The sequence below is a fragment of the Schistocerca serialis genome, chromosome 2 (assembly GCF_023864345.2).
Source record: "Schistocerca serialis cubense isolate TAMUIC-IGC-003099 chromosome 2, iqSchSeri2.2, whole genome shotgun sequence".
Classification (NCBI taxonomy): domain Eukaryota; kingdom Metazoa; phylum Arthropoda; class Insecta; order Orthoptera; family Acrididae; genus Schistocerca; species Schistocerca serialis.
This window is the reverse complement of record NC_064639.1, coordinates 870,580,275-870,606,962: the sequence shown is the minus strand read 5'-3', so window position 1 is coordinate 870,606,962 and position 26,688 is coordinate 870,580,275. Positions and strand designations below refer to the sequence as shown.

At 43.9% G+C, this 26,688-nt stretch overlaps 1 protein-coding gene and 1 non-coding gene across 2 annotated transcripts in view; one reads left to right on the top strand and one right to left on the bottom strand.

Annotated features, from left to right (window-relative positions):
- The window catches only part of LOC126456482 (sodium channel protein Nach-like), a 286,210-nt gene that overhangs the window by 31,799 nt on the left and 227,723 nt on the right, over positions 1-26,688 (top strand). The gene's annotated exons all lie outside the window — the stretch shown is intronic.
- Positions 1,185-1,259, bottom strand: Trnas-cga (transfer RNA serine (anticodon CGA)). The gene has a single exon. It is a non-coding gene; the product is annotated as a tRNA-Ser (tRNA).

Genomic DNA, 26,688 nt, shown 5'->3' with positions numbered 1-26,688 from the left:
GATTTGATGTTTTACCGGGTTCCTGATGTTCACGGTAGACTCGTGAAATGGCCGTACGTGAAAAATCCCCACTTCATCGCTACCTTGGAGATGCTGTGTCCCATCGCTGGTGCGCCGATTACAACACCACGTTCAAACTCACTCACATCTTGATAACGTGCCATTGCTGTAGCAGTAACCGATCTAAAAACTGCGCCAGACACTTGTTGTCTTATATGGGCGTTGCCGACCGGATCGTCGTATTCTGCCTGTTTCTATAACTGTCAATTTGTATAGGCATGCCTATACCAGTTTCTTTGGCGCTTCTGTGTATATGCGAGAACTGACGCACTGTCAGCATAACAGCTCATGCGTTCAAGCTGCTGAACGCAATAACGTACAGCAGAATGGTACAGTAAACTAAAGATCAGTTACATGGCTATCAGTCTGACTATAGAGAAGGTGAAGACACCACAGAAGCAGTTCTGATTTTGATTGATTGATTTGGTGGAAGAGACCAAACAGCGAGGTCATCGGTCTCGTCGGATTAGGGAAGGATGGGGAAGGAAGTCGGCCGTGCCCTTTGAAAGGAACCATCCCGGGATTTGTCTGAAGTGATTTAGGGACATCATGGAAAACTTAAATCAGGATGGTCAGATGCGGGATTGAACCGTCGTCCTTCCGAATGCGAATCCAGTGTGTTAACCACTGCGCTACCTCGCTCGATACAGTTCTGACGTTACGCTTCATAATAGCAGAAACACTTTAAAAAATCCATCCCTTTCATAGGCTGTGTTTGACAACGTAAAATACTGCAAGATGTTTGAAAGCCACAGAAAAATAAATGCACGCCGCAGAGAAAGACGGTGTGCAAAAACCAAAAACGAACATTAAGAATAAAATACCATGATAGTTGCACTTGCATCAAAAAGAACAGCTCAATATGTTCATCGAAGAAACAGTGGCAAAAATAAAATAATGGTTAAAATACACGGTGAAAGAGCGTCAATGAAAAGATTCGGTGGTGGCTTTGCTATCTTCTTTGAAAGTGAGGAAGATTGAAAGGACCTGTTGATTGGAACGAACAGTCTAATTAGCACAGAATACGTATTAAGAGTAAATCTACATCCACATATATAGAATGAGATTTTCACTCTGCAGCGGAGTGTGCGCTGATATGAAACTTCCTGGCAGATTAAAACTGTGTGCCCAACCGAGACTCGAACTCGGGACCTTTGCCTTTCGAGGGCAAGTGCTCTACCATCTGAGCTACCGAAGCACGACTCACGCCCAGTACTCACAGCTTTACTTCTGCCAGTATCTCGTCTCCTACCTTCCAAACTTTACAGAAGCTCTCCTGCGAACCTTGCAGAACTAGCACTCCTGAAAGAAAGGATATAGCGGAGACATGGCTTAGCCACAGCCTGGGGGATGTTTCCAGAATGAGATTTTCACTCTGCAGCGGAGTGTGCGCTGATATGAAACTTCCTGGCAGATTAAAACTGTGTGCCCGACCGAGACTCGAACTCGGGACCTTTGCCTTTCGCGGGCAAGTTCGAGTCTCGGTCGGGCACACAGTTTTAATCTGTCAGGAAGTTTCATCCACATATATACTCTACAAATAACTGTGAGGTGCACGGCAGCGGGTATGTACCATTGTACCAGTTATTAGGGTTTCCATTCACGTATGGAGCGCAGGAAGAATGGTTGTTTGAGTGCCTCTGTGCGTGCAGTAATTATTTGAACTTATCTTCACGATCCCTATGTCAGCGATATGTATGTGGTTTTAGCATGTTCCTAGAGCAATCGTTTAAAGCCGGTTCTTTAAACTTTGCTACTAGACTTTCTCAGGATAGTTTAAGCCTATCTTCGAGAATCGTCCAGTTCAGTTCCTTCAGTATCTCTGTGATACTCTTCCACAGATTAAACAAACCTGCGACCATTCGTGCTGTCCTCCTCTGTATACGGTCTATATCTCCTGTTAGTCCTATCTGGTACGGGCCCCCACATTTGAGCAATATTCTAGGATAGGTCGCACGAGTGATTTGTAAGGAATCTACTCTGTAGATTGCACTTCCCTAGTATTCTACTAAAACGTCGTGTGACTAGGGCCTCCCGTCGGGTAGACCGTTCGTCGGGTGCAAGTCTTATTACTCGTATCCCTCTTCATGACATTGTGCAGGTGACGATATCATGGGACCTCATTTGCAGTAGTTGTCAGGTGTTGTGGGTCCAGACTTCGTATCGATGGACGGCATTGCTCGACCTCATAGAGCAGGGTGGTTGATGTTTTCTTCGAAATGGAAGATATTGCACGCACGGCGTGGCTTGCTCGCTCTCCCGATTTGAATCGCGTAAAGCACGTTTGGGATGCACTACGGAGATGGCTTGAATCATGTCAGCATCCACCAACCACTCTCCAAGATTACCAGCAGCTCTGCGGGAAGAACGGGAGTTATTGCCTCAATATGAGATTGATAGCATCATTCACAGCATGCCCCGTCGTTTATCAGGCCTGTATTGCTGCCAGAGGGGGTCACACCCCATACTGGGCATATTAACCAGCTGTCGGGATGTGCGTGTGCAAATCAGTTAACTTGGAAAAAAACGAAAAACATTTGTGTCTACGGCTACGCATGTTGCAGTTGTTTACTTTCTGTATTCTTTACATTGTTTCTACTTTACTATCGCCTGTTTATACTATTTTGTAGCAAAATAAACGCAATATTGCAAAAATTTCCGTTTGTTGCTTTCATTTTGGACACCAGTGAACCTCTAACACCAGCACACGCCGCCGCCAGGTGTATGTGATCTATCCTACCTGAACACGTTGGGTACTTTGCAAAAGTTTCGGCTAAACTTATTTACATTTTAACAGCTGTATATCCGTAAGCAATAAAAATTCCACACATGTTACATGGAATATTGTACTCGAGTTAGACTGTACTATCACCTCCTAAAATGTTTACAGTTCCTCCTGAAACACCAAAACAGCATTATTGCATAGCAATTGTCGCCTTTTCATTTCCTTACTCCCCAAAAATGGTTAACATTTTATGAGGAAAAAAACTGCAACCAGATAGTCTTCACCGTAAATCAAACACACATGATCAAGGTTTTTAGACACATATCTGATCACTTTTTTCCTTGTTGGTAATAAAATTTATTTAATTTAGAATAATAATACGTAGTTTTGACACCAGCTTTCATTCAATTGGCAAGAATAAAAAGTAGTGCAGTTAGTGTGATTCGAAGTCACACGTACCAAAGTGCACTGCAGTCTGAATGCCCTGGCGTCTAGCCGCTGCAAAGTAAACAAATGTTGTTCCACTCAATCTGTAACACATCCAAAATACCGTCTCTTCTGGTTTCTCGGAAACTATTAGGACGCGGGTTCGATATGTGTAATAAAATTGCGTTATTTTTTCCTGTGTTCTTTCTATTCCGTCTGGTCAGAAACGGATCTTGCACCATGACCTTTAATGCCGATATTTTTGAAAACAAAAGCGTTGTGTCATAACAATTTCACAGAAAGTTACTTTCAGACGGCCCCCAACTAGCATGTTGATCATAGTTGAAATCGGTGGGACTGTCCTCTCCATATTATGTCATCAAGCCAAGCAGATCAAGAAGAATACCCTTCTCGTAACAGATAGGGAAACAGCCTCACTACCGACATTTCTGACGCAAGTAATGAGTGTGACGAATGTAGAAACGTCAGTTTCCCAACACTGGTACGCGGATGTAAACCGGAGTGCTCTTCGTCATCACTTGGCTTGTTCGAATGAATATGACAAAACCTGTGTGAAGATGTCATGCCTGCACAGAAAGAGATGTGTAGCGTTAGGTCCTTCTCTTGGGGACGCTGCCATTGTTTGATGTATTTAAATTCACCAGCCCATTGAAATATTGGCCCTTATACAGTTTCATAATGCTTGGCGTCATGAACCTAGCAACATGCAGTATCTGCGTTTGATCCTAATATACCACTGAAAAACATTACTGAGCTGCCTTAAATGTGCAATCCGCAACATATATGTGCTGATTTAATTAAAAACTTAATTAATTGGTCCATCATCACCTCAGTATACCTACAATGTCCATATAAATACATTAATAGACGCTTTTTCCTGAGACGTTCTGTTGCTGTTTTTTCACTTTCAAAGAGTATCTATTAAACGCAGAGAAATAATTTGGTAATGGTGATTCGTAATGCATCTATTTATCCCTTAGTACAAGTACCTTTACTTAGTAAATTGAAAATTTTAGTTTCAATTAATTTGTTGTCCCAGATCGAAATGGTTCCTTAGTACAGTGTGAAATACTGAGCCCCACGCTGGGCGCCAAATTCGCTGGACATCTTAACTTGCGGTAACTGGCGTGGTGTATGGAGCTCCAAAATTTTGGTTGTTGTTGTTGTTGTTGTGGTCTTCAGTCCTGAGACTGGTTTGATGCAGCTGTCCATGCTACTCTATCCTGTGCAAGCTTCTTCATCTCCCAGTACCTACTGCAGCCTACATCCCTCTGAATCTGCTTAGTGTACTCATCTCTTGGTCTCCCTCTACGATTTTTACCCTCCACGCTGCCCTCCAATACTAAATTGGTGATTCCTGGATGCCTCAGAACATGTCCTACCAACCGATCCCTTCTTCTAGTCAAGTTGTGCCACAAACTCCTCTTCTCCCCAATTCTATTCAATACCTCCTCATTAGCTATGTGATCTACCCATCTAATCTTCAGCATTCTTCTGTAGCACCACATTTCGAAAGCTTCTATTCTCTTCTTGTCTAAACTATTTATCATCCACGTTTCACTTCCATACATGGCTACACTCCATACAAATACTTTCAGAAACGGCTTCCTAACACTTAAATCAATACTCGATGTTAAAAAATTTCTCTTCTTCAGAAACGCCTTCCTTGCCATTGGTAACTGATGTAATATACTGATCCCCACGTTCGTTTGGTGTCAAGATTGTGATAACTCACCTAATATTGATCCCAGCTTTAGATGCCAAAAATTGTGTTAACCCTGTTTCATATCGAGCTTTACACTGGGCCTTAAAACGTGATGGGAATTTTTAGCAGGGATATATGGAAAATTAATTAATTTTTTTTTATACTGAGCGCCAAACTCGACCATAATCCAGTTCCGAAAGGGCGATTTCAGTATGACCATCTCGGTCAGGTAGGGCTCCGCCCAGAGTCCAAGGGATTTCATAATGTACTATCCGTCATTGACCAAGTGACGCACTGGGTGGAAGCAACGCCCTGAAGTACATAGCGGCGGAAACAACGGCAAGAGAATATGTTCATATATGGATATCATATTTGGCTGCCTAATCTCTGTCGTCATTAAACAAGGACTTTAGTTCGAATCGGTACTGATTAATGAACTGTGGCATTTGCAGCATATGACATTATAGCACAACAGGTTATCACCTGCAAAGCAACGGATTAGTGGAGTTTATGCTTAAGGCTGCTCTCAGGTGTCATGGTGGCCACTGGACAGAGTAATTATCTTGGGTGGTGTTAGTTGTACACTCCACTTACAAAGATCTCTGCACCTCCCCAACAGAGGTGCCAGATGGCGAGTTGCTCACTCTACCCATAGACCACCAAACGTTTTTCCACAAAATATTGGCAGATTGTTACTATATCATGTTATGGCATGACACAGTCTGACCCACACTGCAGCCACCTCACTCTGACCACACAAAGTCATTAAATGAGGTACCAATACTTTCTACGTATTACTACATGGTAAGCATACTACTGTGGCTGTGAAGCGCCTTAAATCCACATGGATCTTGTGAGATGTCACTCATACCGATGAAGTGGAGGACGCGCTTTCCGACATCACTACACATGTCATTTCGGAACCCGATGGTACATCGCCCACTCCGAACAAGGATAATATGCTCGTGGTGATAATCGACGTGATGATGATGTCGGTTTGTGGAGCGCTCAACATCGTGGTCATCAGCGCCCATACGATTTCCAATCTTTCCATCTGCAGTCTCACCACTACCCAAATGATGATGAGATGATGAGGGCAACACAAACACCCAGTCCCCAGGCGGAGAAAATTGCTGACCTGGCTGGGAATTGAACCCAGGACCCGTGATCCAGAGGCAGCAACGATAGCCACTAGATCACGAGCATAAAACTCGATGTACCTTTTCTACTACGCAACATTCAGGTCAAGCTAATAGATAACTTGCTTGTGGTTGAAGGGAATCATGAGGAATGTGAAGTCGACAACGACTTTACCACCAGATGCTTCACTTGCAGTTTACAAATGCCCAAGTGACGTAGAGATTCAGCCACGATCACGTTTAGTCTTTCGACTGAGCGTTTTCTCACCATTACGGTCCCCAGAATACCACAATCGACTACTGCCATTCCTATGCACGTCACCACTCCCTCTACCTTGCACACACGTGAAACAGCACCAGCACCAGCACCAACCATCACAGATCATTCCTCCTATGGCCGCGCACGCCAACCCCTACCACACTTCGGCCAATACCACCTATATTCGACGATGCATCATTGCGCTCTCTCTCCATGGTCACCAAGAAACAGTCCAGACGTTTCCTACACTTCAACAAGCCACAGTGTGGTTGGCCATGCGTACAGGCTCTAAGAGGATCACAATGCCATTGGTGCCTGCCCACCTAGTTCCACAGTGCTCCTCACTCCCGAGGGGGGAGGGTTGGGGGAGGAGTGGAGAGGTGCTCTGTGGGGACTTCCCCAGCGATAGTGACAGTGGAAGAGACAGCAGAGGTCGCGAGTGGAATATCTTGAGAAGTACGGAGTCAGTGTGTTCTAAGCCTTACTCTTGTACGGAAGCGTATCGTGTTGTATCATAAAGCACAATTTATCTGTAACCCGGCCATTATTAGTCGTTGGGTTTATCCCTTCCCGGAATAAAATCCACAATTCAAGCCCGCAACAATGGAATAAGACAGGGAAGAAAGCAGTTGGGATGTTATCAAGTCAAACACACTCTAAGACAAGAAAAACAACGCACCGTGAAGGAATTATCCGAATGGGATGGAAATCGACAGATGTGTAGCACATGTACAGACAAGCAAATGACTACGATTTGAGAAAAAGTGGACGATTTATTCAAGAGAAAGAGCTTCACAAATTGAGCAAGTCAATAACGCATTGGTCCACTTCTGACCCTTATGCAAACAGTTATTCGGCTCAACATTAATTGACAGAGTACCAAATTCTATCCAATAGGAGCGTTAGGGTTTGGCAAATCGAAGGCAAGCAGCAGAAACCTGTGCCATGTGCGGGTGGATATTATCTTGCTGAAAAGTAATCCCAGGATGGCTTCCCATGAAGGACATGAGAACGAGGTGCAGAATATCGTCGAGGTATCACAGTGTCGTAAGGGTGCCGCGGATGACAACCAAAGAGGTGCTGCTACGAAAAGAAATGGCATCCCAGACCAACACTGCTAATTGTCTAGGAGAATGGCAGGCGACAATCAGGTTGGTATCCATCCACTGTCCAGGGCGTCTTCAGACATGTACGAGGTGGAATCCAAAATTTTCGGGACTGGTGCTGCCATCTGGAGAGTAGGAATAGTAGATCTTTCCACTGCTAGGTGGCTAGAGTCAGTGTGCGGAGTGGCATTCAGCTGGGTGGCTGTGTTGCGTGTCCACAGTGTTTGGTGAGTGGTGATTTTATGATGGATCGGCGAACAGAACAGCGCGTGTGTATCAAATTCTGTGCGAATCTCGGGAAAAGTGTTACGAAGACCCTTGCTGGATTTACGGTTATGACTTAAAGACAAATCAACAATCGTCCCAGTGGAGAAGCACGGGCTCTCCAAGACGTAAAATAGCGAAACAGGTGAAGAGTAAAGCGAAGAGCTTGGTCATCGTTTTCTTTGATACCAAGGGAATTGTGCACAAAGAATTCGTCCCACCCAATCAAACAATGAATTCCGCATACTACTGTGACGTTTTGCGACGGCTCCGTGAAAACGTGCGGCGACGACGGACCGAACTTTGGCGTCAAGGGAACCAAAAAAAAAAAAAAAAAAAAAAAAAAAAAAAAAAAAAAAAAAAAAACCACGGCAGTTGTACCCCAACCACCGTACTCGCCAGATTTGGCACCTTGCGACTTAGCGCTATTCCCAAAACTGAAACTCAGGTTTAAAGGTCATCGGTTCGATACTCTAGAGAGGATTCAAGGAGCATCGGTAGCAGTGATTAACATCCTCAAAGAACAGGACTTCCAGAAAATATTTGACCAGTGGCAGAAGAGCTGGGACTGGTGTGTACGTGCGGATGGGAATTACTTCGAGGGTGATGGTGACAATTCATCCAAAGGTACGGTTTTCAACAAACGGTAGCACCAGTCCCGAAAATTTTGGGTAGCACCTCGTATTCGGCCTGGAATCTATTGACAGCAGTAAAACTGTCTTCAGTGATGTGTCCCGCTTCGAACTGAGCACAGTGCTCAGCGAAGACGTATCTGCAGACGCTAAGGACAGTGGTGGGATACCAGCCTGGCTGTCGCTCTCCATGCACCCCGATAACAAGGAATCATGGTCTGGGATGCTGTCAGGTAGTGTGTTAAATATGATAATTGTTGTACAGTCTTTGTTGTACGCCGTGTTTCTCATGCGAGCCTGGCAACTATTTTGGTGGTCAGCCAGAAAGCGATGGGCAACAAACATACTGACCATAGTTTCCAGTCTGCACGGCCACATTCTGGTCCAGCCCACTGAAAGTAATGTTTCTGTTCTCTTTCTGCTTAGCGGGATCAGGACTATGATTATAAATGAAGGTATAAAATTCTAGGTCATACATATATTTAGTAAAGTATCTATCGCACAACACTCTGAAAGTCACTATGTTCAATTGACAGTAAATCTCTATTCTAAACAGCACAACTAACAGTTCAGAGGCGACTTCTACGGTACGTCCCTACCAAATTGTCTTTCGCCTTGACTACTGATACTCAAATAAATGTTCGAAGTAAATGCTGGCCACAAAAGTGGAATTAATAGTCACCCCTTGCCACGCGGTCTTGTAATTATCACGGACGGCACACTAACAGTAACTTTAGCGAAAATTTAACCGATCCAGGACGGTGTACAGTCCTCGCGAGTTCACTGTTAGTTACAGAAAATATGCGTTTTGTCAGAGTTCGTCTCTGACGTCAGCCGAGGAAGAGCGCAATCCAACGTTTAACAGACGCGGATCTTACTGTGGCTGAGTGCGAAGTGAACCTTTTTCCTGCCTCGGGTGGGGGGGGGGGGGGGGCATTTATTTATATGTGCCGCAGCGGATGGCCAAGGGAACATCTGCTGTCATCTGCCTTATGTACACGGCAGCAGCCTCTGAACGACAACTTTCTCGAACTCAAATCATGAGTTGATTTAGAATCTTCTTAATTTTTACCTGCATTATGGTAAGTTGTTCGAAATCACAGTAAAAGTTTCAGCTCGCTTGTATAAAATCTTTCCCTTCTAGAATTTTTATAGTGGAACTAACGGTAGATCGTTACCTCTGATCTATAACTTTAATAGAACTTTTATTGGCTGTTGTTAATGCTAAAATTCTAAAATTTGTTATAGCTCTATTATTTTGTAGGTTTTATCATGTACTGTAACAAAAATTTTCTGTCATTAAAATTACAGGTACTTAATCTACTACAAAAGGGTATATTTTAGTTACGAATTTGGTTTTCATTAAATTATTCAAAAACTATAAGTGGTAGCACAACGTGGTCTCTTAGTTATTATTTTTAGGTTGACCTGAAGAATCGTAGAAGTTTTTACGTTTCTAAGTCATATTTAGTGCCTTCAAATTTTCTTAAAAACGTGGAGTCCAACTGTAATTTTTATACTATTATTTTGAAACTTGCACCACCTATTTATGACCTCCATAGGCACACTCTGACCAAATTCTGACTTTCTAGCTTTATTATTTAGCGCCACTTATTTTTTTCTTAAAACTGTATTTTATTGAAAACTGTTGATTTAATTACCTTAAGACTTGACATTTAAAACGTTTTTACATTAAAGTACATGTTGACAAAGTCTGAATGTAAAATTTTGACTCTTAGTTTTATACTTAATTATGGTGCAATACTTGTGCGCTACGCGCAGACGCGTTAAGGCGAGTCGGCGCTACTAGCAGTGAACTGGGGTAAGTCCCGGCACACTCGCTCGCCTTTATATCTCACACACGATACAGCGCTTGTTTCACTTCAGTGCTTTCATGTCGCAAGCAGGATCCCATTGCTTGTCATCCGCGACAGCCTTACAGTACAGCGCACGATATTCTACGCCCCGTTTTGTTGCCCTTCATGGCAAGCCATCCTGTGCTTACATCTGAGTAAGATAATGGCCGTCCGCCCACGGCATGAGTTTCTGTTGCTTTTCTCCGTGGTTGCCGTATCTTACCGTGCGCAGCATGGTCGTCGGATCTCTCTCCAATTGCCGGCTGCGGTGGCCGTGCGGTTCTAGGCGCTCCAGTCCGGAGCCACGCTGCTGCTACGGTCGCAGGTTCGAATCCTGCCTCGCGCATGGGTGTGAGTGATGTCCTTAGGTTAGTTAGGTTTAAGTAGTTCTAAGTTCTAGGGGATTAATGACCACAGCAGTTGAGTCCCATAGTGCTCAGAGCCATTTGAACCATTTTTTTCTCTCTCCAATTGAGAACATCCGGAACATTATGCATAGGGCCTTCCAACCAGCTCAGCATTTTGACGATCTATCTGGACACAATTTGACCGATATCCCTCATAAATCATCCAATATTTCTGAAATTCTAATCATTTATTTGTCTGCACATGTAAATCACATCTATCGACTTCCGTCCCATTCAGATAATTCCTTCGTGGCGCGTCTTTTTTTTGTTTTGTTTTAGAATGTGTAGTAAATGGAGCCACACGCGTCTTAGGAACGCGAAACTTGTTGATGAAAGGAGCAGACTAAAAAACAAAAGTCCTGATCAATATAAAGCAATAAAAAACAAGATAAGAACAGTGTGCCGCTTAGAGAAAGAAAAGTGACTGGAAAAAATAGCAAATAATTAGAATATTATTTTAAATGTAGAAAACAAAATGAAGCTTACTCCAAGATTAACTTCTTGCAACACAGACAGAGAACCAAGTGTAACATATGAGAGACAAAAATGGGAAACTGCTATTGTACATAAAAGATGTAAGCAACATACAGAAAGAGTATATTGAAGATCTGTACAGTGTTGCTGAAATTGGATGTTTAGATGAGTATATTGGAGATGAAAAACAAATTGATAGAAACAATAATGGACCACCAAAAATAAGAGTTCTTTCTTGCACTAAACAGGCCAAAATCAAATAAAGCAACGTGTACAGGTATCATCTAAGCAGAACTCCCTCTAAACAGTAATGACAACATCAAAAGTAAGTTATTTAGTGTGGTATCTAAATGTTAATAAGAGGATATCAGACCACTTGGCTTCTCAAAAGTAGAACTGTAGCGTTACCAAAGGGGGCAAATGCAAAGGACTGTACGAACAGTTACAGGAATTAAAAATATTAGTGTCAACAGAGCAAGAGAGTAGCAACGTTTATTAACCTAGAGGAAGCGTTTGATGTGGTTTATCAGATGTTATTATTTAAAGCAAGGACTTGACAGGAAGGACACGCTACTAATTTAGAGTACATTCAAGAGTCAAAGTACTGGCCTGGATATTAATGGTAGGAAAAAAGAACCAAATATCAAAAGGCTAGTAAGACTGAGGTACCCTCTTGCACCTTACTCATTTAACTTTTTTATCGAGGAGGCAATAACAACAACGAAAGAAATGACGGCTGCAATCGTAATGCTGTTCCCATTCACTGCATCAGATTTGCCGATTACACTTCAGCAGCGGCACACTCAGAGAAAGAACTAAATAAAGTGCTTCAGGTTTTAAAATGAAAGGACAGAAAAAAACTAAAAATAAATATCAAGAAAACAAAAACATGGTTATAGACAAGATATAAGATGGAGGTAAGGCTGACATAAAAACAAGCGGTGAGCAACTTGGAGAAGTAAGCAAATTTCACTATCTCGGTAGCATTGTGGAGGAAAATAATAGATGCTTCAAGGATATCACGTAAAAAATAACGCTGGCCAAGAATTCCTTCCAAAATAAGAAGAACCTTCTAATGAACAAGCACGCTTCCAACTTTGATCTTTGTGTGGAGTATCCTGACATACGGATGTGGAACGTGGACGTTAGCGAAGCATGAGAAAACTCGTTTCGAAGCTGTGGAAATGTGGTTCTGGAGGAGAATTACGAGAATTAGCTGGATTGATACAGAAAAGAATGAAATGGTTCTACGGGGAATAGGAGAGAAGAAAGTACTACTGAATGTTATAGGATAGCGCAAAGAAAAACTTGTTGGACACTTAATTAGACGTGATATTCTGCTGCAAAACATTTTCGAAGGCAAGATCGTTGGAAGAAAAAGTAGTGACGCCCAAGTACATCCCATTTAAAAAGTATGTTCAATGAGATGGCATGTTCTTCGTACATAGAGATGAGGAGTGGAAGCTGTGGTTAAGGAGAGAAATATGAGTTTTTGAAAGAAGAAGTTAACAAATTTCTCTTTTTCAAAATTTTTTTTTCTTGTTATTGACGGTCCGCATTTTGTATCCTGCCTACTTCAGCCATTATGTTACTTTGCTGCCAAAATAGCAAAACTCACTTATTAGTTTTAGTGTCTTACTTTCTAATCTAATTCCCTCTGTACTGTCTTATTCTTGTTTTAGTTTTGTTAATGTTCACTTCACAATCTCTTTTCAAGACATTGTCCCTTTCGTTCAGCTGATCTTCGTGGTGCTACACTGTCTCCGATAGAATTAAAATGGCATCAGAGAATGTCATAGTCTTTATTTTTTTTCTGCTTGAGCTTTAATTCCCAAATTTCTGGTTGGTTCCCTCTACAGCTTGCTCAATATACATCGAGTAACATCGGGTCTGTCTCACTTCCTGTTCGACTATTGCTTCTATCTGAAGGCCATCGACTGTAGTTTGGTTTTTAACTCTCATAACTTGATAATTTGAAACAATGCATTTCAGTCTAGGTATTCAGAAACTATCTGTAAATCTACGTACGCTATAAACATATGAAGACATGCGCTAAAAAAATGGACTAACCCTCAAATGTGAAAACTTAGAGATACGTCTTGGCATCTGTTGATGGGTACGGGAACTATCAAAATTGACATTGGACTCACCCCTAAATATTACATTAGGATATTTAGGGGTGAAATCAATGTCTATTTTGATAGTTCCCGTACTTGTCAAAAGTTTTCTTGAGTGAACAAATACTGTAAACATAAATTTGCCTCTCTGTAACGTATCTTCTGAATTGTAGCGTCAGTATTTCCTCTCGCCTTATTACGTTTCTCTAAATCCGAAACTGATCTTCCCCCATGTTCTACCAGTTTTTCCATTATTCTGTAAATAATTCGTGTCAGTATTTTTCAGCAGTGACATATTAAACTGACGGGAATATTCACACCTGCCAGTACCTGTCAGCTGTGGGATTGGAATTACTACATTATTCTTGAATTCTGAGAGTACTTCACCTGACTCACATGTCTTGCACACCAAGTAGAATTATTTTGTCGTGGCTGGCTCTTCTAAGAATGTCAATAATTCTGAAGTAATGACGTGTAGTCCACGGGCCTTGTTATTTAGGTCTTTCAGTTCCCTGTCAAATTCTTCTCTAATTATCGCATCTCCCACCTCGTCCTCATATACTTTCTTTTTTTGCATTTATAATAGTATCTTCAAGTTCCTTTGCCGTTGCATAGCCCTCTAAACAGGATGAGATTGCAGGGTTGATAGCATTAGTGATTCTGAACAGCAACAAAAAAAATCGTATGGACTTGTGCCCTATTGCGAAAGGTTTCCGAGCTAGAAGACGTTTAACGTAAATCGTTATTTATTTTCTGTATTATTCAAATATTGTAATTGTTTACAACGTAGCACAGTAGTGTGGAGAAAGTTGAGACGAACAAGTTGATACACGACACTTCTGATCTGTCAAGTCGGAAAACTACCTCAAATTGGCCTACAAAAATTACACAAGCTACAGCGCATGCGCGTCGTGTGAGATTTTAAATATTCTCACGCTCCCTCCGCGCAAACTATCAGTCCCAGAGAAAAAAATGAATAGGACCTTTTTTTGTAAGAAATTTGATGTAGCTTAATTTTGCATTGCGACACGTTTCCGCTGGTGGTGCTCTTTTCGAGATGTTGAAGGAAAGCGTACAAAAGTGGTATTAAATGTGTTCTGTCTCGGAAGCCATTCAGAATAGGGCTTATATCCATATGAAGTTTTTTGTTCACAATCAGTAATGCTATCATCCCTGGCTCACACTGTACGTTCCTTCAACCTTTCAGCTTTGCCTCCTTTGCTTAGAATTTATTTTCCATCTGCACTCTTGATATTCACACATCTGCTTCTCTTTTCTCCAAAGGTCTCTTTAGTTTTCCTATAGGCGGTATCTATCTTTCCCCTACTCATGCATTTTCTATAGCGTTGCATTTGTCCTCTAGCCGTATTTGCATAGCCATTTTTACTTACTGTCGATCTCACATAATCTATAATGGCCAGTTCGGAGCCTGCTCTGGACACGTACGGAGCGCTTGCTGCGTGGCTAAGTGGACAGCGCGTGACTTTCACGTGCAGCCGCCCGTTCCGAACAAAAGGTCGCGTGTGTACGGTCGCGGTGGCAGCCTCATGAAACATTTACCGCCCTCCACTGGAGCACAGAAAGGTAAATACCGGCCTTGGACTAACGAGGCGAGCGCACGCACAACAAGGCGACTGTTGAGCCACACGTCTCTCCGTCACGGCCGCTGCCAACTCCATCCGCACGATCGCAAAGCAAGAGCCCCCCTACAATTCCAGTACTGTATATCCACTAGTAGACCACTGTCACGTGCTCGGAAAAAGGTACTTTATATTGCATCCTTTATTATTGTTCATCGCCGTTCCGTGCACAAATGAGGCGAGGAGCAGTACCTTTCTTTGCGCCTATGTACTGTAGTCCTATCCAGCTCGACACACTGACGGAGTTTGCATTGTTTTCGGTTCCAAGTGACGGTTGCGGTAAGCGCATGCACGTGCTCTGTTCTTGAAACGGAAATGCCGCGTGGCTAGGGCCTCCCGTCGGATAGACCGCGCACCTGGTGCAAGTATTTCGAGTTGACGCCACTTCGGCGACTTGCGTGTCGATGGGGATGAAATGATGGTGATAAGGACAACACAACACCCAGTCCCTGAGCAGATCTGCTCTTGAAGAAAGCATGTCTATTGCAAATCGTGCCTCTCGCTTGCTTGTAAAGACTTTGTCGCTTACCAGCATCAGTCGTGCCAACTCGCAACAAATGGAATAACGGCAGATCGCTGAGAACGCTACTGAGCGCTGATTGGTTGTCGGAGAATGCGTGACGTAGACGCGCAGAACAAGCCTAAGCTCGACCGCCATCATTCGTTACTCCATCTACAGCCAATGTTGCTCTTACGCTGCTACGTAAACCTACAGGAGTTATTAGTTAAGGAATGGGGCATATACACGTTGCTGTGCAGCGTACACAGTAAGCTATGCTGTGGGAGTCTCTCTCTTTAAACACCAGGGTAGCCACGAAGTTTCAACTATCGTCTTGGTAAAATGAAGCTAAGCAATTTTTTTTATAAAAATTGAAATGAGATCGATATAGAAGACTTCCTTAGCCACCTGGTTTGACCTGATCACATCTGAAACACTTTCGCTGCTGCCGAAAACGATTCACCGCAAAATACTGCATTGCATCAATGCGTTGCGCCACATTGTTTTGGGTCGTGCAGCGGTGTGCTATGGTATTGTTGCCCGAGGATTTCAATGTTTGCCAAATGTGGAGAGACATCCCTGTAAATAAGCAAAAAATTGTGTGGCCTCCTTTTCGAGGTGATAATTACACTCATACTCATAAATTAAGGATAATGCTGATACATGGTGAAACAACGCTCTGCTGGGCCGTTTTCGGGTTTAAATTACCTCGTTGTATGACCATGCGGTGCATCTAACCTCCAGTCGTCGCACAGTGGCGCTGGCAGCAGTCCACATACGCAGAGGTGTGTTGGTGCATGTCAGAGTACGGTGCAGCGAGTAAGTGTGCAGACGTTTTCAGGAGTGCTAATGGTGACTGTGTGTTGAAAATGGCTCAGAGAACACATATTGATGACGTTATGAGGGGTAGAATACTAGGGCGACTGGAGGCTGGTCAAACAGAGCAGGTCGTAGCACGGGCCCTCCGTGTGCCACAAAGTGTGATCTCAAGATTATGGCAACGATTCCAGAAGACAGGTAACGTGTCCAGGCGCTACAGTACGGGACGTCCACAGTGCACAACACCACAAGAAGACCGATATCTCATCATTAGTGCCCGCAGACGGCCTCGGAATACTGCAGGTAGCCTTGCTCGGGTCTTACCGCAGCCACTGGAACAGTTGTCTCCAGACACGCAGTCTACAGACGACTGAATAGACATGATTTATTAGCCCGGAGACCTGCAAGGTGCATTCCACTGACCCCTGGTCACAGGAGAGCCCGTAAAGCCTGGTGTCAAGAACACAGTACATGGTCATTGGAACAATGGTCCCATGTTATGTTCACGGACGAGTCCAGGTACAGTCTGAACAGTGATTCTCGCCAGGTTTTCATCTGGCGTGAACCAGGAACTAGATACCAACCCCTTAATGTCCTTGAAAGGACATGTATGGTGGTTGTGGCTTGATGGTGTGTGGGGGATTATGATTGGTGCACGTACACCTCTGAATGTCTTTGACAGAGGAACTGTAGCAGGTCAGGTGTATCCGGACGTCATTTTGCACCAATATGTCTGCCTTTTCAGGGGTGCAATGGGTCCCACCTTCCTCCTAATGGATGATAATGCACGGCCCCACCGAGCTGCCATCGTGGAGGAGTACCTTGAAACAGAGGATATCAGGCGAATGGAGTGGCCTGCCTGTTCTCCAGACCTAAACCCCATCGAGCACGTCTGGGATGCTCTCAGTCGACATATCCCTGCACGTCTTCCAGCCCCTAGGACATTTCAGGAGCTCCGACAGGCACTGGTGCAAGAATGGGAGGCTATACAGCAGCTGCTCGACCACCTGATCCAGAGTATGCCAACCCGTTGTGCGGCCTGTGTACGTGTGCATGGTGATCATATCCCATATTGATGCCGGGGTATATGCCCAGGACACACAGTGGCATTTTGTAGCACATGTGTTTCGGAACGGTTTTCTCAACTTATCACCAATACCGTGGACTTACAGATCTGTGTCGTGTGTGTTCCCTATGTGCCTATGCTATTAGCGCCAGTTTTGTGTAGTGCCACTTTGTGTGGCACCACATTCTGCAATTATCTTTAATTTTTGAGCACGAGTATAGAACTCAATGTCTACCTCTCGCACTGTCTACATCCACATTACTCTGCCTACAGTAGTCAAGGTCCAGTCTCCCTCTATAATTTTTAATTGTAAGAAAATGACAGTGTGTTTATTAATAAACAATAACATGGACCTGTGCCTAGTGAAACACTCAGCACGTTGCACTCCCCACCACCCACCGTCCAACAGTACAACCGTTATCAGTTCACTTTAGGGTACGACGCTATTCAGAGTGCAATTCTGCGACGCTAAACTCAACAGCAGGTGCACACTGTACTATTGCCGAGTCAACCCGAAAGCATGTTGCGCCGCTGATGCAGTTTCAAATGAAAAAGCTATGTGAAGAACCTCGCTTAAACTAGAATCATACTTACTAAGAGTGCTACTTTCAAGTTTCTGGTCAGGAGCTAGACGCACAAGCACACACTGAATTAAATATTGGGCATAAGGCGTGCTACATTCCGAGCGCTGGAAATTACTCTGTCGAGTTAGAGCCTATATGTCAGCCAACGCAGATTCATTCGACTGGTTACTTTCTTTAGACACTGGGTGATTACAGTTAGTCTGACAGCCGCTATGTGTGAGTGCATCTTGCAATGAGAGAACAATAGAACATGTAAGGTGTCGAATGACAAGCCAATAGCTTCTAGGAGTAATCATAATTTACGAACCAGCCCGTAAATGTGACTACCAGAAAACATAACGAAGCAGACTGAATATTAGTAGCAGCGATGTTTATTAGCCTTGGAAAACAGCTGAAACTGTTGGAGATATGTATTCCAAGTTTCCTTCAAGATCATCACACCCAAGAAATTTAGACGCTGTCTCCGATGGCGTAGACCCCAGTGATGTTGATGATTTTGTCCTGCTCTACAATGCCCTTGTCGAAGTTACTCTGCTGCTTCTGTAATATCTCGGACTCTGTCTTTGCTGTTGTTACTCCTATTGTTACTGCAGTTCTTGCTGTTGCAGCATGGGCGAATAAGTCCAGTTACACAGTTCAGTCTCTGTCGTATTCTAAACGCCAGCGAAGAGTTTCAGTTTCTCTTCGTTCCATGCTGGCGTGGTTGAGGTTTAGCGGTTACTGCTGTGGACACACTCGAAGGTTCTCACTACTGGATAGCTCTGTCAACTTCCCGCTGGATAACACACACTGGTGGGCAGCTGCAGCTTGAAAAATATGTAATAGCGTGGACTGACACTATAGGCGACCTCTACAGAGGAATACTCACTACTAGGTTCGCCTGGCGTGTCTGCAGTCCGCGTCACCTCCCGTGACCGAGGGGTAGTCTATGCGACAGGGGTTACGAGTCGGGGTCACAACATACCTCCAGCCAGAAACGAGAGAGACGCAGCATTCTCTTCTTTAGCAGCTGCTGCAGCTGAATGACGAGGTCCACGTCCGTGCTGACCTCCACCATCTGCCTACTGGGGTCCAACTCTGGTTGTGATGGAGTGTCAGTACTGGTTGCCAGCTGAAGTTGCATGACTCTGCTTCCCCTCGACGGTTGACGAGATGTTTCCACCTGAAACTGAGAACGGCTTGTTATCTCCAGAGAGGAAAAGTGCTTAATATCATAGCCAAAACTGGTTCATGTGTTTATGGCGGGTACCCATATCTTAAGTCCTTATTACATACATTGCATTTCCTAGTCTGCATATCACAATCAAGTGACGCACTGCTAAATATGACATTTCCACGTAAGCCTTACCTTTTCACACATCCAGACTCCCTTGTAACGGTTTCTCCATATTTGCGAGTGCTGCGTGTGAGATAACGGGAGAAATGTGGTTCCCCGGAAATACTCTATGTTGGGAGTTGGGACGGCCGCACGGGCCGCTCGGCAAACCGGGGCCCGGCAGCGACCACGTGGTGCCGAACGTTAGGTGAGCAAGAAGGGTAGCCCCAGCGCGTGGTCCAGGCCGCGTGGCTGGGAATTCCATGTTGACGCTGTGGCGAGGACTGTGCTTTGAGTCGAGGAAGGAGATGTCTATGCCGGTAGTGACAAAGATGGCGGACTTTGTGAAACCATAATGGCAGACATTTCGCAGTTCGTGTAGAAATTAATAGTAGCCAGATGGATCATGATACCTCAAAAAGAAACATATACATTACCATTATTTGCACGAATATTCTGATGGTGTAATCAGATTTTCAATATCTTTATTAGTTTAAAGTTTAGTATCTGACTGTAAATTATACAAGTAACACCCAATAAAGAATTTCCAAAATCTAAATGGCTCTTCTGATTTTATCGATCGACGTGTCTTTCGAAAGCTATTAGTGTAAACCTAAAGTGGTATAAATTACAGGCATGTAGCTTGAATAGTACAAGAGTTATTGGAGGTCAAAGTGGCCGATTACTATCGATTGCGTCAGGCCATAAGTACTCCACAGCAGCATGCTTATAAATATATTTATTCGTCTATGTCCTTGTTTATATCCGACATATACTGTTCGTGAAGAAATTGGTTAAATATTTACTGTGTTTTAGAAAGCACAGAGACATTAGGCTACTGGCCTACCTTTTGTTGCTATTCCTTTGATATTTATTTATTTAATTTATGTATTTTATAATGTGTGTTAGAGCGTGTTTATGGTCCAGCCATAGGAATATTTATTTAATTTCAAGTTATTTAAATGTAAACTCAGTATTTCGAAGGTGTTTCATTATGTTTGTGTGGATACGTTGGCTTGGAGACATGGAGGGAGCGCTCTAGCCAATCGCAGCTCTCGTTACTAAGAGAGACGTATGGAGGTTGGGGAGGAGCATCGTTTGCGGTGAGGACACGAGGGAGTTCTGGACAGTGCGGCGCGTGGGATAGTCGTACAGGACACGGGGAGCGTGCTGGACGTGAAGGCGCGACGCACGGTCGCGGCAGAGATTTGGCGAGTGTGGAGCGGTTTGCGCGGGGTCGCGGCAGATAGAAATACTTCGGAATGCCGACTTGTGCACTTGTGAGATTTCCGTGGCTTCTACATGAAGACACAGTGAGCATTTAGAAGTGAATACCTCGCGAGCTATGTTGTTGTTCATAACTAACTACGTGCAGTAGGAATCTATTGTGTCCCTGTTATTCAGCTTATATTTTATTTAATTGCTGGACCATCGACACCAATAAGTGTTTTGCGGAAATATACCACATTCTGAAAACTACTTCTACTATCGTAGTCATCATTTAAAGTCGTTAAAATAGTACCTGCAGATTTTATTTAATTGAAATCTTTCATTTATAAATTTCTGCGTTACATTCGCTATTTCCGCGTGATAGGAAGCTTCGGCCATTCGATTCATGTGTATATTCGTATTGTATACTGTCGACTCAGCAGTATCTGGCTTGTAATGCGGCAACTACGTATCCCAGCCCCTAGACAACGAAACCAGCCAAAACTTTTAATATAGCAACTCTGAGTCTGTGGGTACGTAGTTGAGGGTCATCACACCACCTCATTTCATCATCATTTATTAATCTGGAAGCCCGCATGCGAAGCATCTCAGAGGCTGGGAGAGGATCGAGACCAGTGATTGACTGAGCATCCACAGATGATTGGGAGTCACTAGACAGCCAGAGTTCAGCATTTGGTTTTTCCACGACGAGACTGTTCGAAATGGATTCATTTATGCATTGTTTCAACAGTGACCCACCGGTTTGCGTCCATTGCACACGCGAAAATGGTCTTGGTTCATAATAAAAACTTAGTTGACAATTCGCCCAATATTAAACACGATCTTTCTGCAGTTCACCTAGATAGTGTGCACAGATCAATTTATATGTTCTGTCTTCGTGTTACACACACAACTAACACACCAGCCACGCCATCGCGTCACCAACAGGCGTCCTACTCGTCGCCGCCGTACCACTCGATTGTTCAGTTTCGATGCTCGAAAAAACTTCTCTCTTATAGCAAATACAGTGAAACATTATGTTCATGTAAACTCTCTGTGCAGATTGTCCTTAACAGGACCGTTGCTCTGCTTTGTCATGTCGACTTTGTTCTCTCATTTCGAGATAACAATCGCGCGTAGCGGCTGTCAGACAATGTTTAGCAATAGAAGGTTCCAAGTTCTAATGGGTAATAAAATGAAGCCTTTAATGAAGCTTAATAATGGCCTTCTATAAGGATCAGTGCTAGCCCATTTTCTGTTTTTCCTGTATATGGCAGACATGCCTAAGACAACATCAAGGAAATATGAAAATGCTCACGATTGGGCTCTTGCTGCGACCCACGAAGACCTAGGCATTACTGAACCTCTCTTAACTGAAGATCTAGAAACTGTCGATAGATACTTCCGTAATTGGAGGTTACAGCCAAGTGCTGCCAAAACAGACATCACCAGCTTACACCTTAACAACAAGCTCGCAAACACGAAAATAAAGGTGTGTGTGCCATAAAAAAAGTCCACATTATCTGTGGGTCACTCTTTACAGGACGCTCAGTTATAAGGAGCACTTTCTGAAAATTGCCGATAAGATGAAGCCAAGAAAGAGCATCTTGCAGAAACTTTGTGGCACGACATGGAGATCATCATCTGCCCGTGGAATGGTGTATCCTGTAGCAAAATATTGCGCTGCAGTCTGGATCACCAGCCCGTAGACCAGACTCGTCGATACAAAGATTAACCAGACAATACGCATCATCACAGGAACAATCGTAAATACTCCAGTTTTCTGGCTGCATATTCTGAGCCGTATAGCTCCCCCATCTTTACGCCGTGAAGAGGGAGTTTACAAAAATAGCTGGTGATCTTTACCTTCCTATACTCTACTCTGTAAAAACCGCCTTCGCTCCCGTCACCCAGCACTACGAGGTGCAAAATATCTTGTGAACGACGGAGCAACAGTTGAAGACCGATGGACAGAAATGTAGCAGAACAACGCTACACCAGAACAGCTGAAGGTGCCCTGCACTTCGACCAGGGCACTAGGGTTTGAAGAGCATCGCAAGATCTGTTTACACTCAATAGAATAAGAACAAATAGTGGAAGATATGCTGACTCACTGTACAAATGGGGTTTAATAACATCGCCCAGCTGTGACTGTGGTGCAAGACGACAAATTGTGTCCCCTCCTAAGTTTAGCTACTCGAAGTTTGACAGCTTCTTTTTCTGTGCCAGTATCCGTTATTGTTTCTCCCAAATATTTAAAGTGTTTGACCCTTTCGATACATCCAATAAGTGTGGCAATTATTTGATTTCCTTATATTTGTAAGATATGAATTTAGTTTTTTCTTGTGATATCTGTAAACCAAATTTAGCTGCATGCTTTGCTACGATTGCTATTTATTTAATTGCATCTGCTATATTTGTGGATAGGAGAGCAATATCATCTGCAAAAGCTAGTGCATGTATCGTAAGGCCTTTAACTGATCCTCCAAAAGAAATTCCCTTTACTTTTTGTTGTGTGTATTCCTCCAATGTCTTCCTCATAATCATTTCCAAAGTGATGTTGAACAGATTTGGGGAGAGTCCATCCCCTTGTCTCAAACCCGTTTGGATTTTAAAAGGTTCAGAAATCTTGCCTCGAAATTTGACTTTGGACTTGGTATCTGTCAGTGTTTGGTTTACTATCTCTCTAGTTTTTCTGTCAATTCCAAATTCCTCCAGAGTTCTAATGAGGCTTTCTCTGTCTATGGAGTCGTAACATGTGGTTGACCAGCACGTGTTCTAATCATGTTTTTAAGGTTAATAATTTGCTCCGAACAGCTCCTCCCTTTTCGAAATCCACGTTGGTATTCTCCTATCTGTGCATCGAGAATTGGTTCAATCCTATTCAGTAATATCTTGGAAAGGACCTTGTATGGAACAGATAGAAGGGTAATCCCCCTGTAATTGTCAACATCTGATCTGTCACCTTTTTTATGAAGTGGGTGTATAAGTGCCGTCCTCCAATCTTATGGGATCTTCTCGGTTCTCAAAATTTCCTTAATAATTGTACCGAGGTGTAGTGCTACTTTTTCCTCATTTCGTTTCAAAAGTTCAGCTGTGATTCCATCTTCACCAGAAGATTTGTTGTTCTTGATGGATTTTATAGCTTGCAGGACTTCATTTAGAGCTGGTGGATGTGATTCTGCAGGGATTTCTTCTGGAGCTTTGAATTCCGGTTTCTCTGGAGGCTCTTTACAGTTGAGAACGTCTCCGAAATAGTACGCAAAAATGTTGCAGTTTTATTGACCATTTGTACCTAATTTCCCTGATTTGTCTCGAAAATTTAAACTGGATGGTTCGTAACCTTTCAGGTGTCTTTTGAAAGATTGTTAATAGTCTCTGGGTTTGTTTTGAGTGAAGTACACCTGTATTTGTTGAAGGGATAGTCTTTCATACACTCTCTTTTCGTTTCTGATTTTGTAGGAGGCTATTTTTCTACCTTCTCTGAACCTTTCCAGGTTGTTTTGTGTCGGATTCGATTTAAATTTTTGCAATAGCTTTTGTCTGTTTTCCAAAGCTTCATTGCACTTTTCATTCCACCAGATATTCTCGTGTTTAGTTTTGGTTGGAAGAGATTCTTCTGCCGCTTTCATTATTTGAGACTTCACTTCGTCCCATGTCTCACCTTGCAATTTTGATTAGAAATAATTTTGAGCTTCTGCCTCAATATTCCTGGTTTCAAAATGCTTTCTCATAGGTTTATTATTATTTCTTCCTGAATCTGGGATGAATTTAATTTTAGACTTAACAAGGTAGTGATCCGTATCTACACTCCTGGAAATGGAAAAAAGAACACATTGACACCGGTGTGTCAGACCCACCATACTTGCTCCGGACACTGCGAGAGGGCTGTACAAGCAATGATCACACGCACGGCACAGCGGACACACCAGGAACCGCGGTGTTGGCCGTCGAATGGCGCTAGCTGCGCAGCATTTGTGCACCGTCGCCGTCAGTGTCAGCCAGTTTGCCGTGGCATACGGAGCTCCATCGCAGTCTGTAACACTGGTAGCATGCCGCGACAGCGTGGACGTGAACCGTATGTGCAGTTGACGGACTTTGAGCGAGGGCGTATGGTGGGCATGCGGGAGGCCGGGTGGACGTACCGCCGAATTGCTCAACACGTGGGGCGTGAGGTCTCCACAGTACATCGATGTTGTCGCCAGTGGTCGGCGGAAGGTGCATGTGCCCGTCGACCTGGGACCGGACCGCAGCGACGCACGGATGCACGCCAAGACCGTAGGATCCTACGCAGTGCCGTAGGGGACCGCACCGCCACTTCCCAGCAAATTAGGGACACTGTTGCTCCTGGGGTATCGGCGAGGACCATTCGCAACCGTCTCCATGAAGCTGGGCTACGGTCCCGCACACCGTTAGGCCGTCTTCCGCTCACGCCCCAACATCGTGCAGCCCGCCTCCAGTGGTGTCGCGACAGGCGTGAATGGAGGGACGAATGGAGACGTGTCGTCTTCAGCGATGAGAGTCTCTTCTGCCTTGGTGCCAATGATGGTCGTATGCGTGTTTGGCGCCGTGCAGGTGAGCGCCACAATCAGGACTGCATACGACCGAGGCACACAGGGCCAACACCCGGCATCATGGTGTGGGGAGCGATCTCCTACACTGGCCGTACACCACTGGTGATCGTCGAGGGGACACTGAATAGTGCACGGTACATCCAAACCGTCATCGAACCCATCGTTCTACCATTCCTAGACCGGCAAGGGAACTTGCTGTTCCAACAGGACAATGCACGTCCGCATGTATCCCGTGCCACCCAACCTGCTCTAGAAGGTGTAAGTCAACTACCCTGGCCACCAAGATCTCCGGATCTGTCCCCCATTGAGCATGTTTGCGACTGGATGAAGCGTCGTCTCACGCGGTCTGCACGTCCAGCACGAACGCTGGTCCAACTGAGGCGCCAGGTGGAAATGGCATGGCAAGCCGTTCCACAGGACTACATCCAGCATCTCTACGATCGTCTCCATGGGAGAATAGCAGCCTGCATTGCTGCGAAAGGTGGATATACACTGTACTAGTGCCGACATTGTGCATGCTCTGTTGCCTGTGTCTATGTGCCTGTGGTTCTGTCAGTGTGATCATGTGATGTATCTGACCCCAGGAATGTGTCAATCAAGTTTCCCCTTCCTGGGACAATGAATTCACGGTGTTCTTATTTCAATTTCCAGGAGTGTATATTGGCTCCTTTCTGTACGGTACCTTAATATTTTGAATTGTCTTAAATTCTCTTCTAGAAATGGCTATGTGGTCAATTTGGAACTCTCCAAGGAGTTGATATGGTGCTTTCCAAGTCTTCATCTTCTTAGGATGTTTCTTGAAGTGTGTAGTCATAATTTAGAGGTTGAAGATTTGGCCGCGTTCCACAAGTCTTATTCCACTGTTTGTCCTCTTATGCGCTGGGAATTCTCCAATGATGTTTTTGTATTTCTTCTCCTTGTCGAGCTGTTCATCAAAGTCCCCGAGCAGAATGATGACATCTTGCTTTAGAATCTACTGAATCGTATCTTCCAGTTCTTCCCAGAAAGTCTGTACTTTGTTCGGATTTTTTTATTGTCAATATTTGTTGGAGCATGAGCATTTACTAGCGTGTACATTTTGTTATACCATTTGATCGTCAATGCTGAGAGCCTGTTGGACGTATAGCTGAACTTTGATACGGACTCCGTTATATTTCTTCTAACAATAAAGGCTGTACCCAGTAGAGGGCATTTTCCAAAGATATACTCTGCTGATTTTCTTTTATAAATTCTGTAATTGCCCGTTTAAAAAGAATTTTCATCAGAATAGCGAGTTTCTTGTAGTGCCAGAATTTGGATGTTATGGTGTTCAAGTGCGTGAGTCAGTTCTTGATCTTTTCCTGTTTTGATCAGTGAGTTAATGTTCAGTGTGCCTATATTACATTTATTCTTGAATTTGAGTTTTTCACGTTCTTTCGATAAAACAAGAGCAGAAAGTGCACGCTCCCCAGAATCCGAAGTGCCTGCTTGCAACGTGAGGTCGAGAGTTTTTACTCCCTGGGGTAATTTGCTTTCTTTTCCACTCATAATCCATAAAATTTGTAAGGTTGGAGTGGTCGAGCTTTCCGAAGATTGGTCGAGATACAACTGGAGTGTTAGTCCAGAGGGTTTGTGTTTGGTCCGCGAGAGCTATTTTATTTCGCTCAAGTCCGCTGGCAAGCCAGTGAGGACCCCTCTATCCGCCACTTGGGAATGCAATGAAAGAACGAGGTAAAAAAGAAAAGAAAGAAATAATGATAGTGCCGGCCGGTGCGGCCGCGTGGTTCTAGCCGCTTCAGTCTAGAACCGCAC